This window comes from Mus pahari, chromosome 9, assembly GCF_900095145.1.
Source record: "Mus pahari chromosome 9, PAHARI_EIJ_v1.1, whole genome shotgun sequence".
In the NCBI taxonomy this organism is placed as follows: Eukaryota; Metazoa; Chordata; class Mammalia; order Rodentia; family Muridae; genus Mus; species Mus pahari.
In genome coordinates this window covers 78,258,880-78,274,071 of record NC_034598.1, presented here as the reverse complement: position 1 = coordinate 78,274,071, position 15,192 = coordinate 78,258,880, and the positions used below count along the sequence as shown (strand labels likewise).

The window sequence follows — 15,192 nt, the reverse complement described above, 5'->3', positions numbered from 1 at the left end:
GGGTTGCCCAGAGTCAATAAAACTACAAAGTGACCGAGCTGAACTTGAAGGAAATATATAACTCAGCGACAGTATACCTTGTTTACTGGCAGACCTTCTTTTTTTGTTTATTTAGTTTTATGATTTTTAATCTGCATATGAATGTGTTACTATGCACACAGAACTGCAGGTGCCCACAAAGGCCAGGGGTTATCAGATTTTCTTGCATCTAGAGTTATAGATGGTTGTGATACCTGACGTGGGTGCTGGGAATTGAACTTGTGTCCTCTGGAACAGCTGGGTGTGCTCTTAATTGCTGAGGCATCTCTCCAGCCCATGACAGTTTTACTTGAAGCCGGATATCATGAGGAGTGTTACCTAACCCTGGCAATGCCATAACTTTAAATAGCATCTTTTCACAAGTCCTGTGGGTATTCTGAATTGCTTTTAGGAAACTCAGTGTTCAGGAAGATATTTCCATGTGTATGCATTAAAGGATGGGAAAGGTGTAGAAGACATACTGTCTCCTTAGTGCACTTGAAGATTTTTAGGAGGTGATGACTTCCTTTTTAAATTTTCTTATTTTGGAGAGGGCAGAGTGAGTGAACGTCATTCTGCGAATGTCTTCAGATCACAGTAGAGGAGAAGTAACTGACAAGATCCTTGAATTCTCGTCATTTCAGGTCACCATCATCATGATATTATTTGTGACTCCCACCCCTTGAGGCATGAGTAGTTTTGCTTCTGACCTCTCTTGCCTCTATGTTTTCAAGTTCAAAAAACTCTAGGCTACTCCAGACTTTCTCCACACAGCCCCAGTGTCACTGTGTTCTGGTAGACGAAGTGATAGCTGTTAGCATGTCAGTTCAGGTGAAGACTACAGCCTTTATACAACCTTCACACAGTTTCTACAGAAATACAAGGCATGCTATCTAGGGACTGAATGGTACACCACAAAAGTCTATTAGGTGGCATCCTAACTTGGAGTTCCCCAGGTGACCTGGTGTGGAAATAAGGCTGTTTCCCATGCAAATAGTGAAGAGGAGGTCACACTTGATCCAACATGACTTTGGCTCTAACAAAAAAAAAGGGGGGGGGATTTGGTTACAGACAAAGTGGGGGGGATGAGGATGAGGTTGGAGGCCAGTGACATTTTATACACCAGAGAATGTCAGAAATCGCCCTAAAACTACCAGAAGCCAGGAGAGAAGATATCAAATAAATTCTCTCTTCCAGAAACTTAGAAGAAACCATCTTTCCAATCTTGTGGTCTTGAGCTGGTAGCCTCTAAAACTAGCAACACATTTCTATATAGATACCTTGTTAATGTGGCCCTATCAAATAAACAAAGTGCCAAAGATTTCTTCAGTTGCGTAGATTTTTTTTTTTTTTTTTTTTTTTTTGAGAATTACCAGGAGGAGCTCAGAAAGGGATCACATCACACAGCTCACAGTATCAGCCAGTTAAATCCTCCCTCCCTCCTTCACTCCCTCCCTCCCTCCCTCCCTCCCTCTCTCCCTCTCTCCCTCTCTCCCTCTCTCCCTCTCTCCTTCCCTCCCTCCCTCTTTCCCTCCCCCCTTCAACTATACTTTCCTTCCTTCTTTTCACTGTATATATAAGAATATGTGCATATTTGGTGTGTCTCTGTGTCTGCACATTGGAGGACAGAGGCCGACCTAGGGTTTCACTCCACCTCAGTCAGAGGTAGCCTGGTTTATTTGTTGTTATTGGTTTTGATTTGTTTTTGTGAGGGGACTGGGACCCTGGTGGTAGCAAGTCCCAGGAATGCATAGGTCTCTTTTTTTTCCCCCAGTGATGGGATTACAAGCATGCTGGTGACCAAACTCAGATCCTTAATTTTTTTTTTTTAAGATTTATTTATTTTATGTATACATAAGTAAAATGTGGCTGCCTTCAGATACATCAGAAGAGGGCATCGGCTCTCATTACAGATGGTTGTGAGTTACGATGTAGTTGCTGGAAATCGAACCCAGGACTTCTAGAAAAACAGTCAGCGCTCTTAACCACTGAGCCATCTCTCCAGCCCCCAGGATTTCAGTTTTTGTGCTGCAAACATTTTAAGGCCTGAGCTATCTCCACAGTGCTCCGTCCTGTTCTCTATTCTCTCACCTCAACTCCTATACCTTAGGCTAGCCCCCCTGGTACCTATGTACCAACTTGTCTTGCTATTTTTCCTTTCCCTTGAAGTTGCAGCATCAGGTAACGTCCAGGTCCCGGCATCAGCGTCTAGCCTAACCTTTCATCGAACTACACGCCGGACACAAACAGCCCATTCATTTGCAGAGATTCCTGTACAGAACGTTACAGTCAAAATATTTTCTGGATGGACTGGTTTCAAAACTTTGCTTTGCTCCTGGCCAGCTAAATGGGTTCATTTCCCTCTTGAAAAATCAGTCAGAACCAAAGAGTCAGCCACCCTTTGTAAGTTGCCTGCAGATCTCCTGCCTCTGTTCATTCATCAACCCTGTAAATGTTCATTCAGTGCTCCCTTCAATTTAGGAAGGAATAGGGGACAGGGTGATGACATTGAACACAGCAGATACAATCTTGATCCCCATAGACTTTGCTTCTCTCTTAGAGGAGGCTGATGGTTAGAGTGAAGGAAAATGATACAGCAGAGGATGCGGGGGTCAGAGGTTATCACCTGAGAATGATGGGAAGCTCCTCTAAGGATGGGTCACGTGGACGGAGATGGGGCTAAATAACAGCATTTCCTGAATCACGTAAGAAGGGATCTCTTTGTGAAGGCAAGGATTGGTTTTGTTTACACTTTCCAGTAAGACTCGGGATTTCCGGTCTCTTGAAGATGATTGTTTATAGAAGAAAGGAAGGTTCTGAACAATCACTGGAAAGTCTTGTCTGGCTTAGGGAAGGGGGAAGGACAATGTTTGCCAGGAATTTAATCAGAGGAGACAACACTAAAATTTCCTCTTAACTCCAGGCATCTAATGTCCCAGTGCCTTTCCAGCCAAGATATACACACATCCCTTGGCCACTGTGGTTTTTTGTGGCTTACATTTTCATTGGTCGAAAATATATTTCAATCCTTGATTCATAGCAGGGAGACTTAGGAAGCTTGCTTTTCCTCCCGAAACTTCATGAACAGGAATGGTGGGATCTGTCTGCTGAATATTCTATCTGCAGCAGATCTTGAAGGTCAAACATGATCAAAAGAGGACAGAGTTCTGAGACAGTGCTTGAGTCGGGTACAGTTCAGTGATTTCATTTTACACCAATTCACGAAGGGAATTCAGATTTCATCGGTGAATCATAAATGAGGGGAAGCAGAGGTTCTTGTAGTTTCTTGGTAATTGAAAAGTGGGACTTGCGTATTTGTTCAAATCGTAGTTATGCTGTTGATCTAAGTGTTCCATTATAAGCCAATAACTAATGGCCTGTCCAAACCAATAATAAAAATAAAGGCTGACTGTACATATACACACAAAAGTAACCCAAAACAGATGGATCTAATGTAAAAGAGGACAGAACTAAAAGAGAGGCATTTGTAATTTGCACTTAGTGATCAGTTTGATACAATAATATTATTGTCAGAACTTCTGGATGGCCTGCTTACTGTTCAAACAGGCCCACGATTGAGTTGGAGAGAGATCCAGAAACAATTATGGTGGAGGTGGAGATGAGAGCGAAGTGAGACTCTTAGTACTTGGTTTTCCTAGATGCATTGGGCTTTTCGTATTTTAGTGCCACGTGGGAGTTAGCAGTACTTAGCACACTTCCAATTGTCTAACCAGCCCCAAAGCCCATCCCCTCTCTTTTCCTTTTCTCTTCTTCAACAACCCTGATTTACCACCGACATATTGAAGCACTGAAACCCACCCAGTCAGATGCCAGACAGGACTGTCTGAGACTCTAAAATTACCCATCCAATACGCCATTGATTAAAACCATCCGTGGGAGCCCATCCAAAAGTCCAGAGAGTTAGAAATAAGTATGGAATTCTTCTTTTAGACGGACATGTAAATTATGAATTTGACTTTTAATGAAAGGCATTTTAATATTTTATTTCATAGTCTGGCAAGAAGTAATAACTTCAAGATGGAAAGTAGGTACCTCTTCCTCTTCACTGAGCCATGGCAGACACTGTTCTTTATGCCTGTCACTACTCTGGTACTCTGGTCTTGGTCTCAGAATGCTTTACTATATTGTACTTTAGATGGCAACTGTCACGTGGTAAGAGTAGGTTGTGGTTGCTATCTCTGTAGAAATGGAAGCACAGAGTTCTGTTTAATTTATTATGTATACAACAGCTGAAAGCTGGCAGCTTGTTATGCATATGATATATTTAATAGTAATATATTTAAAGTAATATAAGTGTTGACTTCGTAGTCTTTGATTGGGCAAAAATCAGTCTTAAAATGTGCTATTTAGACCAGAAAACCCACCATCACAACATATTATTGATGTGTTTATAAAAAGATAAAGAAAGAAGGAATATGTTTTGGTGGATGCGTGGTGAGATGTGGGGGAAGGGGGTGTCTCGGTGGGCCCATGCTGAGGGATCCCTTCCCCCTGAAGGACCAGCCACATGACAGTATAGTATAAAATAGGGTATATTCAGGGCATGGGGAGGGGAGTCAAGGAGATAGTAGAGGCAGAGAAGGCATAGAGAGAGAGAGAGAGAGAGAGAGAGAGAGAGAGAGAGAGAGAGAGAGAGAGAGAGAGAGAAAGAGAGACAGAGAAGTACAGGCTGCCCATGAGCATGTGGAAAGAGGAGGGAAGGGAATAGGGGAGAAAGCAGAAGCAGGAAGGCAAGTACTAGAGCAAGAGAGAGAGGAGGGGGCAAACATCCCCCTTTAGTGAGTCAGGCACACCTGGCTGTTGCCAGGTAACTGAGGGGCAGAGCTTAGACAAAACACTAACAATTGTAGCACAAAACTTTCTAAGGTTGAGGGTTCTTTAGTGGATTTTGACAATGGCAATAGGTAGGTCTACAATACAAAAACAGTTTTGAAAAGTCGAGATACATGCAGAAAGAAGCACAAGGGATAAAATGAATTAGTTCTCTTTCAAAATAATTGTAATTTTGCATTTAGTATTTATGGCCATGAAGCACACCTTACATATAGGATGAGTCTTCATTCATTGGTTTTATTTATTTTAAGCTATGCTTTGGGGTTTTTCTACAGAAAGCAGAATGGGAACAATGGGAAGAGATTTTGAAGTCAAAGGCCTTTTTGCAAACCCCAGTGACGTTAGCCTGTGGAAATTAGAGGAAATAATGCCCTGTCTGAGAGACTTGATTTTCTCTGGAGAATGGCTGGCAGTAACGAAGGGTAATGATATTTATCTTTTGAGCCTTTTTTGTGAGGATTCAGCAAGCAACCATTTCTGGCGACACTTGAAATCTCCAAGGCGCTGACAGACATAGGCAATTTTAAATAAGAGATAAGTGAACTACTTACAAAAATCCATCCATACAATCTATTGCTATAAGTTGTTATTGTTATGAACATCTGTTTTAAATTTCAAATTGAAAAATTTAAAATTCATGGCTTTCTATATTTTATATCTATATCATTCAGAGGCAACGACAGGCATCAAAGGTAGGAAGCAGCGTATGTTAATTCTATTTTGTCTGAGTTTCTGGTTTAAGGTTATTTTTTTCCTCCTCTTGACATAGATTCAGCAGTGGCTTGTTGGTAGCCATCTCTTGCGAGATGTGTGTGATCACCACGGATTGACCCATGTGTGGCACGGGTATAGGTGACATGCTGCAATCCTCAGAAACAGAAAGCACTTGCCTGTCTTCAGCCTTGTCTAAAATTAAGTTTTGATTTCAACTTGGTGGCTGTGGTTCAGCAATAGGCAAATAAACTTCAATCTGTTTATTTAATGTTTAGTCTAGGCTAGTGGGCTGACTTGACAAAAACACTCAGTGGTTCTCCCGCAGAAGAATTATATCCCTCACTGAGTTCTTTCTCAATTCTGTTTTCTTCGGAGTATTTATTAACTCAACTCATGCTCACTGTTTGGAACATTGAGAGCAGAGCTTAGATGTAGCTTATCCTATGTGAAGGAGATGAGGCACAAGAAGCCTCTGGAAGGCATGCAGCCATTAAATTAAAGCTCTCTCAGCCCTTTAAGAGGGTTTTTTACCAAAGTGTTCTCCCACAGAATAAGGAAGACTACCTGTAGGGGTCCCTATGTGGGCCCTCACAGTCTTGCCTCCCTCTGCCATGTCTCTCACTGATATACTATAATTGTTTCTTGTGTTTTTCTTTAAGGGGTAAGGGAGTTGTGTCAATTAATATGCTACCTGTACTTCTCAACCATGCTGGGCTATTGCAGGACTAGACAGGCCCCAGGCATAAATTCCAGGGCTTTGTGGAATTGTCTTCTGTGTCTCTGAGTTGACCTCAGTAGTCCAGTGTTCAGTTAGATTGTCCTGATTCCAGAAGATAAGAAAGCCTTTTCAGTCCTTGTCCTCTGAAGACTATTCTTGCAACTAAACCTTGGATGACTAGAAGTGCCTGTGACGAGAGAAAATATTGGCTGTTGTCAGGACTCTGTTTAAAGCTTATTACCACACACAAGGAAACTGAGTGTTTGTGGGTAATCTTAGTCCTGATGCCTACTGGAAGCTCTGCCAACAGATGGTGATGCTGGCCTCCAGTTTCTCTCTACCCTGCTCTGTGGAGTTTGATGAACAAAAGGTAGTGGGGAGTAATAAAAGCAATGTTTGAATAATTTTTAATTCTGTGAATTTCATTTCTGTTTTGCAAAAGTGACCGTTGGAACGAATCAGACAAATTTCACATAAAATCGGAAACCAATGGACCCACCCCTTTTCAAATCCCTGAAAATTACAAGATTCATCACAAGCCATGTGCAATCAAGGCCCAGCTCAAAGGCAGTGCAGGTCAGGAGTCCAGCCTCAGGTTCTGTACTACTTTCCATCCTTAACACTGAGCAATTACTGCATGAGCATCCTCTCTAACTTTATGGCAACACCAGCAAACCTGCAGATCCCATGTGAGCTTCACCATTGCCATTTGGTCCTCAGTGTGCAGCCATTGGAAGGTCTTCTCTCTAGATGTGAATTCTTCAAGTCACTGGCCTGGGCTGCTTTGATGAAAAGCTCAGGGGCCAGTGTGGTATTATCCTGGAGCATCTCCCCAGGAGCTCGCGTGAGACTGTGGAGGAACTTGTCCGTCCCCTGTCCGTGCACTGATCTCACTGAGGGAGGCGCTCATGACAATGGTCTTACAGCCAAATTTCTTGTAGTAGTTATACATTTTAGTGACACTCTTTAGGCCAAGGTCCTCCTGGAGGTCTTGGAATTTCTTGTCTGTCTTTCTTTGTCACTTGCCAGTCAAGGACTGCACCCAACAAAAGGAGAAATGTGAGTCATGCCTGCTTCATCCCAAGTCAGTGGCCTGGGCAAAGGATTGAAGCAGTGTCATGTTGCAATGGATGCCATGCTGTTCCTCCGGCTCCATTCCAGCCTGAATTCCTTCCCAGGTTGAGGATAACTTGATGAGAATTCTATCCTTATTATATCCAGCTTCTTGGTAAAGCTCAATGAGGCATCTGTCTTGGGTCGCCATTGCATCCTTATCAAAGGAAAGCCTTGCATCCACTTCTGAGGACACATGGCCTGGAACCTTCTTTAGTATTTCTGCTCTAAACAACACAAAAAGTTTATCAATAGCATTTTTAATCCACCCCTCTTTTTTTCTTTTTATAAAGGATTAATTAATAAATAAAGGATTAATTAATAAAGGAATATATATATATATATATATATATATATATATATATATATATATATTACACTGTAGCTGTCTTCAGACACACCAGAAGAAGGCATTGAATCCCATTACGGATGGTTGTGAGCCACCGTGCGGTTGCTGGGAATTGAACTCAGGACCATCTGGAAGAGCAGTCAGTGCTCTTAACCTCTGAGCCATCTCTCCAGCCCCCTAATCTCTTCCTCTTGGGACCCACTCAGCTCCTTGCTGTAGGCAATGGCCTCCTCTACTAGCTCTTGGTAGGCAGGCATCTGTGCTGCAGTCAAGATCTGGGATGGGTTGGCAGTGGCATCCTGTGGCTTGTATCCATCAAGCGCTGAAGCCACCCCAATTGGCCACCATGCTGGTGTGATGCTCCAGCTAGTTAAGGGTAGACTCCATCCTCTGGTCCTGGTATGGTGAAGCATGTGGAGGAAGCAAGAGCATGGAGACTCAACATACCAGATTTCATTCTGAAGATACAAGAGAAAATCAAATTGACTGAGACACGCAGTGGTCGGGATCACTTCCGTCTTCAGTTTCAGAGATCTTTATTTGACCAACCTCCTAGTGCATGATGGGAGTAGAAAACATTATTGCCTGGGTTAATGAAATATGGCACCTTAGAATCCTAATACTTCTTATAACACAAGATGTATAAATTTACACCTCTCTAGGCAAAGGGGAAACTGATCTGAATAAGTATTGGTATTTTTATTTTAATAAAAGTTTATAATTTATAAAATATACATAATTGTGAAACTGCTTCCTGGCTCCAAAGGCATTAGCTAAGCATTGTAATTACAGTAAGATTTTTTTTTCCTAATTTAAAGAATTTAATAAAGAGTTAAATAATTTTTCCTAATTTGTAATATATTTTCCTGTAGTTTTTTTCTCTCTTCATTTTAAGTTTTTGAGAGTGTGTTTTAATTATCTTCTTCTCTTCCTTTACTCCCTTCAAGCCCTCCCATATAACTCTCACTTCAAATTTATGGCCTCTCCTCAACAATTGTTATTGCATGCATATTTGTATTTGTATATACATACATATTCCCAAGTGCTACCTGTTGAGTCCATGCAATGTTACTTGGATATGTGACCATTTGGCAAGGGATGACCAATTGGTGTGCTCTTTTCTGGGGAGGGCCAAAACTGCTCTCAGGTTTACTCAGTTGCCTGTAGTTCTTGGTATAGGGTGGAGGCCTCATGGCCTTCTCACCTCCTTCTGTGTGCACTCTAGCATGTTCATGATACCTTTGTTTGAATCATATTCAGGTGGTCATGTTGATAAGACTTTATGTGTATAGCTCTTGATATTACTAGAAGACACAAAGTTCCTGGCTCTTACAGTCATCTGTCCCCTCTTTCCCAAAGCCTTAGGTATGGAAGTCTTTTGTAGATGCATCCACTGGGGCTGGGATCCACAACTATGCATATTGATTGGTTGTGATTTTCTGTAGTGGTTTCTATTCATTGAAAAAAAGTTTTCTTGGTGAGGGGGGTGAAGGCTACACTTAATATGTGTATATAAACACGATGCTTATAGGTGGTTGTTAGGGATTGTGCTGGTATAGTAAATTAATGGTTATAGACTCTCCTCCAATAATCATGGCTTAATTAGCACTGATCAGTTTTCTAGGTTTCCAATACTAGGCATGGTATCTTTCTTGTTGAGTGGGTCTTAAGTCCAACTAGAGAGTTGTTGGCTACCCGTAAGATATATGTGGCACTACCACATCCATGCTGGTCCTTGATGTAGTTCATAGGTGTGATAGCTGGGTTGGATTGAGCCTTCTGTCACCATGAAAGCTAGCCAGGGAGAGGTTATTCAGGACAGTTCTACTCAGGAGCCTCTGGGCCATGTTTCTGAAGTATGTGGTGGCTTCAGCACTAGGGACTTACATTCTACCTAGGTAGAAACCAAAGGTAGCAGCAGTAGGCTGTATGTTTTGGGACTCTTTCAGATAGCCCTGGCCTAAAACTCAAAAAAGAGGGTTTTTCATGTCTAGTATTGAGGTTTCTGTTATGTGGTCTTTGGCTCTTGGAGGGAACACCATCATCCCAGAAGATTAAAAAGTTCATTAAAACTATGCATATTTATAAACAAATTTTATGTATTGTAGGGTTTTTAAGATAATTAATGAGTATGATTCCTTGTAGTCTTTTTATCCCATCCATATTGTCGTTTTGATCACTGTCTTAGTTTGGGAAACTGGTGCTGTGTTGAGTCACATGACCAAAAGTAAGTTGGGAAGGAAAAGGTTTATTCAGCTTATATTTTCTCATCTTAGTCCATCACTGAAGGAAGTCAGGGAAGGGACTCAAGCAGGGCCAGACTCTGTGGGCTAGAGCTGATGCAGAGGCCACTGAGGGATGCTACTTTCTGTCTTGTTTAGCCTGATTTCTTATAGAACACAGAATTATTGATCAGGGACGGCTCCACTTACACTGGGTTGGACCCACCCATATTAATCACTGATGAAGACAATGCTGTACAGGCCTGTGGCCCAATCTTATAGATGCATTTTCTCAACTGAGGCTTCCCCTTCTCCAGTGTAAAAATCAGCATACCCACTCACCTCCCTCCCTCCTCTGTATTTACTTCCCTTTCAGTTCCCTAATGAATCCCCTTTCCCTCTTTTCCCATCAGATCAGTCATATACAGCTATTCTTTACTGTTCTGCCATGCTCTTCTGTATTTACCTCCTTCCCTTCCCTGAGGAGCCTCTCTCTTTCCTGCACCTGATCACTTGTATCCTGATATTTTCCTTTTGACTCCTCCCATCTCCTTTTGTATTTATCCACACCCCAGGAGTCCTCCCCTTTCCCATTTCCCCTATCAGATCACTTGTATGCTACCAGTCTTCAGACTTTTAACTCTCTTCCCACTTTCTTCAGTATTTATTTTTTATCTACCTCCTTGGGGTATCTACAGAACAGTACAGGCAGATGCAGAATGATTTTAATAAGAAGGAAACCCAGCTACAGAGAGGGGAGACAGAGCCCCAGCATTCTGAAAATTTGTAAGTGGTGTGTCATCACATCTTGTACAAACAATCACACTTCTCTATGTCTCGAAAGCTATGAATGCAGTCTTCATACTTTTAATCTCAGCACTCAGGAGGCAGAAACAGGCCGATCTCTGTGAGTTCAATGACAGCCTTGCCTACGTAGTGAGTTTTAAGGCAGCCAGGGTTCTGTAGAAAGATCCTGTTCCACAAGCAGACAAACAAATGAACAGACAACAAAATCCAATGCACACAGCTCCACAGGTGTGGCTGATACCCAAATACTTGCCGTAGTCCCTTTACCAAGTCTTTTCCTGTTCTTCCTCTGACTGGAATGCTTTCTGCTCAGTGACTTCTCTGCACAACCCCACTCTCCCTCTCCTGCCATGTATATATTTGTAGATCAGATGCTTCTAAGCCACTCTTTAAAAGGACATCTTCCATCATACCTGGGCACCCTTTCATGCTCTTTGTTAACATTTATTGTTGGAATGGATATCCATCTGGCATATTATAGATGCATTAGCTTATTGATTTGTAATTTCCCTCTTCTGGAAAGTATCTTTTGTCTTTTGATTGATTATAGATGTAAGCCAATGCTTTCCATATTCTAGTATGGACCGAGTAGTCATGTTACTAACTTTTTGATGTGGCAAAATACCAGATTAAAAGTATCAGAAAGGCAGACTTTATTTTGGGTCACAGTTTGGGGGCATGCCACGTGGGAATGGTGGACAGAGCTGGAGGCAGCTGGTCACCTTGAACCCACAGCCAGGAAGTAGAGAATTATGAATGCTGGTGTTCAATTTGCTCTGTCCCTTTCATTCAGTGCAGTGGTGCCACCTTCATTTAGGTTAGGTCTTCACAGCTAGGTCAGTTCCAATCTAGAGACAATCCCATAGATGGTTGATATATACATCGGTTTGTCTCCTGGGTGCTTGTATATCCTGTTGATTGGCAATGCTAACCCTCCCAGCAATACTGGTGACAGAAATGAGTAAACACAGCCTGAAGGCGTTATCCCTACCTTACAAGATGGGTTATCCATGATCTCACGCTAAGTCTGATACCTTATTTCAGGAAAGTAGTACCCACAGGTACAATTTATTGCCCATGTAGAATTTTATGGTCACTTTAAAAATATTATGTGATATCATCTCTATACCAATCCTTTAACCAGAGTCACCCCCACACCCCAATTAAGAGAGAGTAAAAACATTGCTCAGAGGGGGTCTCACAAAGTAGCCAAAGCCACAATTACCTTACTGCCTGCGTTGAACCCACATTCTTGTGATGCTACCATGGGGGCTTGTAACCTTTCCCCTAGAATAAGAGCAGAAGGGGCAGGGTATCGTACTGGATGCAAGGCAAAATGCATCTCAGTGAAGACTAGATACTTGCTAGCTTCTCTCATTTACCCTGCTAGGTAACCAATGAATGCCTTAGCTTTGCATCCTAATTCTGACTCTGAAAAGGGTAAACATCACAGGGGACCCCCCCCCTCTTAAAATCCTCATTCTTCGGTATCACTTATGTACAATAAAATATACTTGATTACATGGTTGTATTTGATTTTGACAGAATTCTGTATTCTGCAGCAACTAGGACTACTAAGATGTAAAATATTCTGCAAGAGACAATGCAATGGAAGGAAAGATGCTTCCATGACTCCAAACAGCCTTCTGTGCTTCTTTATAGTTAAACCTTGCTCTCTTCTTTCTGTCCTGACCCCCAGCCCCGAAGCAGAGCCCCGGCTTCATTGTTAGTTGAGGAGCTGTCTGTCTGGCTTGAGTGTGGACATTCCCCTTTTCCTTGTTTTTTTTTTTTGGTTTTTCTTCTGTACCTCAGCACAGTATCGGTGTTCAATGACCCAACAACATTCGGGAAGGCAACAGAAAAAAGTAATTTAGAGAGCGAGGCTGCCTCAGATCATCTTCCTTATATCAGCCCCATTAAGTTTTCATTAACAGTCAGAGTGGGGTTTCCTCAAATCAGCAGAAGACCAGTAAGCTGGCTTGCAGAAAGAAAGCTGAGTGAATAAGGCAGCCTATCTTTTATCCGAAGCAAGAGAGTCTAGCCAGTTGAAAACATCATAGAGGTCATTGACAATTTTGCACTCAACAATTAGCATCCTCTTTCTCATCAAGTGGCAAAATTGCCATGTTAGCTCCTTGTAAGGATCAGAGCATGTCATTGGCTCTTCAGGGTTTTCTGTGGTGTCATCATAAGGCATGATACTCAGCCTCTGATGCTGACTATTATCATTTAGATTAGGAAAGGGCTGTGTGAATACTATGAACATTTTCTGCTTAATTCTTTTTCAGGCTAGTCTTAATAGGTAGAAGTTACGATTGTATAAATTTCATTCTTCATAGGCCAGCATAATGCCTATGTGTCATGATACGTGGCCCATGAGTAAACTGTTTCTCAGTCTACAGAATTTGTAGTGCTAGTAAACCAATGCCATTAAAAACTTTAATGACTTCAAATAGTCTTGAGAATTTTGAAATTGCTTTGTCTGACATGACCTCTGTTCTGCTCTTGTCCAGACTTGAGGAATTAATTCAGATCTGAAATCCTCCACAAGGCTAATCTATTTCTTTTCCATGGGTTTTATTCTTAGTACTTGGAGTTCATTCATAGTTACCCCTGCACTTCTGTGTATGTGTGTGTATACATACATACATACATACATACATACATACATACATACATACATACATGCATGTATGTTCATATATTGTATATACATGTGTACTTATGGCTATATATTTCTGTGAGCATGCTTGCACTAGCCAGAGAAGGTTATTGGGTAATCTGTCATTATTTACCATATTCTTTTGAGATAGGTCTTTTACTGAACCTAGACTCATGTCCAGCAAGCCCCAGAAATCCTCCTGTCCCCATTACTCACAATTCTAGGGTTATGGTTGTACACTAGCTTTTTACATGGTTACTGGGATCGGAATTAATGTCCTCATGTTTCTTACAGGTGTCCTTCCCCACAGAACCATCTTTCCAGTCCTACCTTTGCGCATGGTTCATTTACCTTAATATGTTATATATTTTTAGGTGCCTCACTTAGAGACAGGTGTGGTGAAGAAGATCAAGCAAACTGAATCCAGTCAAATGTAGGCTGTATCACTCGGGAACAGTGTGGCTACATGCAAGCTCTATGACCTTCGTCTGCCTTAGTTCCTCATCCTAAATGGACCATAGTGGTGTCCATGATCATCATATCAAAACTCACTTTGTAAGTTCCTTATGAGCAACAACGATCTAACGAGGGAAAAGTGGTATTCAGTCAATCCCAAACTGATAGTGAATTTCTAGCGGCAGAGCCACCTGTTATACCTCTGGACATGTTATATACTCCTTCAGCTACTCAAAATTTATTTGCTGCTTACTATATGGTACCATCTAAGTGACATACTGTGCCTGAAGTTACCAACAAGTCTCTTTCTCTTTGTCACTTTCATGGTATAGGAATGTGAAGATATATGTGAAATCTGTCATCTATCTATCTATCGATCTATCTATCTATCTATCTATCTATCTATCTATCTATCTATCTATCTATCTATTTATCTATCTATCTGATTTCACAAGCATTTGAGCCACTATGGAGTCTTCTGTATTATTAATAAGGTAAAAACATAAATTTATTTCTAAAGTCTCACTAGAAAGAAGAAAATTCACATTTATGGTGGCAGTACCTCCTCTTCCTCACAGACTTCATATTTCTGCTTGCTTCTTCACATTCGCCTTGTACATATTTTGGAAATGAATAGCCAGAGGCATATTATAGACAGAATCCAATTTTTTTTTCTTTTTGGTAATCATTTTATGGTGGTTGATATTGTGAACTAATTTATGTTAAGAAATGTAATATTGTTGAAATTTATTTTTTACTTTTTATCTGCCTAAATGTTTGCCTGCATCTATGCTTGTACACCATGTGCATAGCTGGTGCCTGAGAGGGTCAGAAGCGGGCAGATCTACTTGAACTGAAGTTACAGGAAGTTTTGAGCTGACAGGTGGGTACTGGGATGCAAACCTTTATCCTTGGCCAGAGAAGCAACCTCTCTTAGCCACGGAGCCATGTCTCTAGCTCCAGAAATCTAATAGTTAAAAAAATCAGTATTTTAGTGTTGAAGTTTCTTGGATATTTTTGCTCTCTGAAGCCTTCCCATGATCTGATCTATAATTCTAGAACTCGAGAGGCAGAAATAAGTGGATCCTTGGAGCTTGGTGTTCAGTTAGACTAGCCTGCATGGCAAGCTCAAGGGCAGAGAGAGGCTTTGTCTCAAAAGGGGCTAGTAGATAGCACTGGACGTATGAGATGACTCATTGTCTTCTGGTTTCAATACTTCACCCGCATATATGCACTTATACACACACACACACACACACACACACACACACACACACAC

The 15,192-nt window shown here is 41.5% G+C and overlaps 1 pseudogene; it reads right to left on the bottom strand.

The window, feature by feature from the left end:
* Positions 1-6,907: 6,907 nt before the first annotated feature.
* Positions 6,908-8,198, bottom strand: LOC110326121 (annotated as a pseudogene).
* Positions 8,199-15,192: the final 6,994 nt, after the last annotated feature.